Source organism: Octopus bimaculoides, chromosome 14 (assembly GCF_001194135.2).
Source record: "Octopus bimaculoides isolate UCB-OBI-ISO-001 chromosome 14, ASM119413v2, whole genome shotgun sequence".
Classification (NCBI taxonomy): domain Eukaryota; kingdom Metazoa; phylum Mollusca; class Cephalopoda; order Octopoda; family Octopodidae; genus Octopus; species Octopus bimaculoides.
Genome location: NC_068994.1, coordinates 43,267,820 through 43,273,635, shown reverse-complemented (window position 1 = coordinate 43,273,635; position 5,816 = coordinate 43,267,820). Strand labels below are relative to the sequence as shown.

The following is a 5,816-nucleotide window of genomic DNA, read 5'->3' as shown; positions in this document are numbered from 1 at the left end:
AAGAAAAGTGTTGCGATGCTAGAAATAAGGATCGTTCTGTGTGGGGTGGGGGTGGCAGGGGGTGGAAACTGAAAGGTGTAGGGGTTATGAAACAGGGTGCGGTGGGCTGCGGACCGTTACCGTAATGCGATTGTGTGTAGATCAATCTATGAAGAAATTGAAAAATAGCCTACAGAGTGTTAGGAATAAAGTTTAAGGCATTTACGAGATAGATTTAACCCTTCTTCGTATTAACGTTGTATAAGGTGGTGGGTGAGCTGGCAGAATCGTTAGCACGCTGAACAAAATACTTGGTGGCATTTTGTCAGTCTTTAGGCTCTGCATTCAAATATTTCACTGTGATTGAGTTTGTTTTGCATCCTTTCAGAGTCAATAAAATATGAGGGAGGTGCTGAAAAGTTCCTGGCTTTGAGTAAAAGAAAAAAACAGGAGGATCAGTTAATTATGATGTTATCCAGCATATTCCCCTCTCAGATTCACACACTTATTGCAGTGGTCCTTTATTCTAAGCCCTGTAAAAGAACTCTGAATGTTGGTCCACCAACCAGACCTTTCTTGATGCCCTTAAAGCCAGGAACTAGTACTAGTTGATCACTGGGGTTGATTACATCGACTTACCCCCCACCCGAACTTCTTGGCCTTATGCTAAAATTTAAAAGTAATATTAACCTGGTATGTTAAGGAGTGAGACCACCCCTTAAAATAAAGCCACTCCTTTTAACGTGTTTATATGCAAATTTTAAGCAGTTGCCATAATTTATTTAAGAACATTTTTGTTGGGTTATGTTCCAAACATCAACATAAGTAATAGAGAAATTCTTGATTGTTTAAAAATGAAATGCTGTAATTATTTAGCCCCTGATTGGTCCTTATTGAGTAGACTTATCATCAAAGACATTCCTTTTGTGGCCATCCTGTCTTTTTCCTACATACCATCTCAACTTTTTCCTTATGCGATGTGGCTTTTCTGAAAACAGCAGAGCATAATTTGAGGGAGATTTGGCTGTTATTTATAACAGGTTGAATAGCCATGTAGAGGTTCATTGTCAGCTATAATTATATTAAATAAAGAACCACAGGCACACACATGCACACACACATGCGCACACACACACACACACACACACGCACACACATGCACACACACACCCACACGCACACATGCACCCACACGCACACACACACGTACACACATGCACACACACACATGCACACACACACATACACATATAGGTAGAGTATTTCATTGGAAATAAGTTACCAAAAGTGTTAATAAGGCAGTAACTTGGGCAGCGCTCCAGCCTGGCCAGAATCACAATAGGGTAAAACAAAACAAAAAATTATTTGTTTATGATCAGTTTTATATTTTTATTTATTTGAATATTTTATTTTTATTTATATTTTTTTTTAATCTAGGGTTTTATAATAACCATTTTTGTTTTTGCTGTTATTGTAGTTAAGAACCTCCTAAGATGTTATTGTTATTTGTATCACTGTTTACCTTTAAGGGGAGGGATGAAAGCCACTTAATCATACTTGGTTCTTATAATGGACGAAATAATGAATAAATTTATTTTCCACCCTGTTTAATTGACATTTTGGGTGGCTTTTGTAATCTTTTGTCATTTGTATATGAATAACAGCATGTTACTGTATTAATTTGCTGTTGCTGTTATTGTGATAAATGTTCAGGTCTTGGTTAGTCTTGGTTGAGTAGATCTATGATCAAAGGCAATCCAGCCATGACAAGCCCATCATTTAATTTCTCTTTTTCATATATATAGCACTGCATTATACAATGTGTCTTTTTTTTTTTAAACAATAATGGGTAATTTGAATGAGATTTGGCTGCTATTTCTGGCATGTCAAGTGATGACGTAGAGGCTTCCTTGTTAGTTCATTCTAGTTTTTTTTGATCTTTGAGGAAATGATTTTGGCAATAAAATTTCATTTTCTCACAAGGAATTTATAACTTTTAACTTTCTTTTTAGTATCAATGAAATAATACCAGTAATACCTAAATCAACTATCTCACATCCCTCATTTCTTCAGCAAAACTTGGTGGTATGTTTGTTGAAAGATTTCATGTTATCTAGTTGTCGTCATCATCATCATCATCATCATTCTCATCATCATCAGCTTTTAATCATCATCATCAGCTTTTAGTCATCATCATCATCATCGTTGTCGTCATCGTCGTCATCATCATCATCATCATCATCATCATCATCATCTTTTAATGGCCATTTTCCATGCTGGCGTGGATTGGACAGTTTGGTAAGATCTGGCAAGTCTGAAGACTGCATCATGCTCCTATGTGTCTATTCTGGCATGGTTTCTGTGGCTGGATGGATGCCTGTCCTAATAACAACCACTTTATATAGAATGTACTATGTGCTTTTTGTTATGGCACCAAGTGCTGGTGAGATCACCATGCACCTTGGAAGACTAAGATCCTTTATAAGAGTGGGGCTATAGTAGACAGAAAGGCAGTTTTATCTTTAGGAGATCAGAGGCAGCTTTATGTCAGGAGATGAGAAATTACAGCATGAAACAAGGATCTGGAACTGGTTTCTTGCACATTACATTATACAAGAGAGGATGGGAAATATTTAAAAAATAACAGAAAGCAAAACTGAAATAAATGTATCACAGTAAATAGTATCATACATTTTTGTTCCAAGTTCAAATCCTGCCAAAGTCAAATGTGAGTTTCTTGTTTCCAAGTGTCAACAGAATTAAATATGAGTAACAAACATTTAGGATTTCATACACAGGTGTATCTTGGTGTCTTACTTGTTTCAGTTATTGGACATCAGACAAACTGGGGTTCTACCTTGGATGGTTTCATTCAAACAATTTGACCCCAGTTCTCTTTTAAAAAAAAACAAAAAAAAAAAAACAAAGCTTGGTATTTATTCTATCAGCCTCTTTTGCTGAACTGCTAAGTTGTGGGGATGTCAACAAAGCAACATCGGTTGTCAAGAGATTGGGGGAGGGACAAATACAGACACAAAATCACACACACACACACATATACATATGTACATATGATGGGCTTCCATACAGTTTCTGTCAACTAAATTTACTTGCAAGTCACTTGTCTCTGGGCTACAGTAGAAGACACTTGCTCAAGGTGATGCACAGCAGGACTGGACCTAAGACCACATGGTTGCAAAGCAACTTTTTGAATCACAGAGCCACACTTGTGCCTATATGTGGATATATATATATATATATATATATATGTATGTATACACACACACACACACACACACACACACATATATATATATATATATATATATATATATATATTCTTTCTGCTATAGGCACAAGGACTGAAATTTAGAGACTGTTGGTACTGCTGTTGTTGTTGTTTAGCCCTAGGTCAGACCTTATCAAGCAGACTTATGATCAAAGGCATTCCAACCCTAAAACCCTATCTATGTAAAAATTCATTTGGGACTATAGAATATAATGCTTCTTTACTTCATTTAAGACCTTAATGAAAAATCTAGAGTAGATTTAACTGCTATTTCTAGCGTGTGAAGTGGTCATGTAAAGGAACCCATGTTAGATTACTATATTATTGCAGTTTATTTCTATAGTAGTTATTGTTGTTGTTGTTGTTGTTGTTACTTCTGCTTATTTATCGCTTTTATTATTCTTGCAAGCTGGCAGAACCGTTAGCACGCCGGGCAAAATGCTTAGTAGAATTTCGTCTGTGCTTACGTTCTGAGTTCAATTTCCGCTGAGGTCGACTTTGACATTTATTCTTTCGGGGGATCTATAAAATAAGAACCAATTAACACTGGGGATCTATATAAATGACAAGACCTTTTCCCATCCCCGTCAAAAGAAAGGAAAATAATTCTGGCCTTGGGCCTTAATTCTGGCCTTGGGCTATTCTTGTGATTGTTCTTGTCGTTGTTCTTGTCAATTCATTGTTGTTATCTTCGATATTGCTATCGCTCTCGTGGTTATCCTTTCGGGGTCGATAAAATAAGTATCAGCTGTGAACTGAGGTCGATGTAATCGATTCAAGTCCCCGTCCCATCAAATTTCAGGCCTTGTTATGGATTATTATGATTGTTTTTACTAAAAGTTAATACACGACATGATGCAGCGTGTAAATAAGCGCCGGGTGCTCGGTGCTGGTTTGTTTACTTATGTGCACACGGCTTGCTGGATAGATGGATGGATATAGAGGAGGAGGAGGAGGAGCATGGGGAGTAAAGAAGGGATTCTCTTATTGATTAAATCAGCAGAAAATGAACCGCCGTAACGTGGCATTTATTGCTATGCTAGAGTCCAGCACAGTAGGTCTTCTCTGTCGGCTTCTTCTATCGGTCTTGCCTGACATCGTTTAACAACGTAAGTACAGTAGAATTTCACTTCAACTTTTATATGTGCACACACACACGTACATATAATGCACTTACACACTTTTATATAATTTTATAAGTAAACTATTGAGTGGGTGGAATGCACGTGTGTGCGTATATTTATCGATACGTTTATATGTGTATGTTTCCCTGTGCATGTGTGGGCGTGTGTATTATATTCATATATGTATATGTATACACACTTACACCTATCTATCTATCTATCTATCTATCTATCTATCTATCTATCTATCTATCTGTCTGTCTGTCTGTATATATATTCATACGCACATATGTGTGTATGTTTCGATGTACGAGCAATTGAGTTTACAAACAAAGAGTAGATGGAACTCACGGCCAAAGTAATGTAAATTTTAATTGCAATCTGAAAGTCTCTCTGTGATACGTATCAGAATTTCAGATACACACAAGCAGATGGATTGATAGTTATACATACATCCATACGTGTGTGTATGTATGTATGTATGTATGTATGTGTGTATGTATGTATGCATGTATGTATGTGTGTGTAAGTGAGTATATGTATGTTTGTATATGTATTTGTAAGGAAAATTCAACCGAATCTATACACTCTTACACATGTATACAAATATATTAAGTATGAACTTGCGTGGATATCTACACCTAACAATTGGTTAAGCATATAAATATCTACCTGTGAGTGTGTACGTATGTGTGTATGTACGTTTGTGTGTTTGTGTGTGTATGCGCGTGTATACACACACACACACACATGCACACGCACACACACACATAGAACAAAGCATAAATACAAGTTACACAATCATATATATATATGTTTCCGAGCTAATATTTTCTTTTATTCTTTTATTTGTTTCAGTCATTTGACTGTGGCCATGCTGGAGCACCGCCAATATACTTCTTTTCTGTATATAAATACTCAGTGCTAAATAAACATACGTGAAAACATACTTGCTAAGTGAACTTTCTGAATGAGATTGATAGCATTAGTAAAAAGGCGGGCAAAATGACTTGTAGCATATAGTGGTGATTGTTTATAGTCCAAGTTCAAATCTCACCATAAACAAATTAGCTTTAGATTTTTTCCCAAGGTTTTGTTAAACAAAGGTACTAACTCATACAGGGGATATTATAATAACAGTTATTGATTATGTTCTTATTCAAAAGTTGTCTTGTATCTTTGAAATGGCTACATACGCAAGTGTACACATGCGCACGCGTGCGCGTGTGTGCGTATATATATATATATATATATATATATATATATACGCGCGCGTGCGCGCACTTGTTCATATATATATGTGTGTGTGTGTGTGTGTGTATGTATGTATGTAAGTATGTATGTATGTATGTATGTATGTATATATGAGCAGGTGTGGCTGTGTGGTAAGAAGCTTGCTTACCAACCACATGGCTCCAGGTTCA

The 5,816-nt window shown here is 36.3% G+C and overlaps 1 protein-coding gene across 4 annotated transcripts in view; it reads left to right on the top strand.

Moving 5' to 3' along the window:
* LOC106879397 (protocadherin alpha-3) overlaps positions 1-5,816 on the top strand; it is a 139,665-nt gene that overhangs the window by 3,576 nt on the left and 130,273 nt on the right. The window contains exon 1 of one of the 4 annotated variants that reach the window (XM_052973109.1): positions 4,201-4,377. The exons of the other annotated variants lie outside the window; for them this stretch is intronic. The gene's annotated coding sequence lies outside the window, so the exon portion shown is untranslated. Of the gene's footprint in view, positions 1-4,200; positions 4,378-5,816 lie in introns of those variants that run through there. 4 annotated transcript variants of the gene reach the window in all.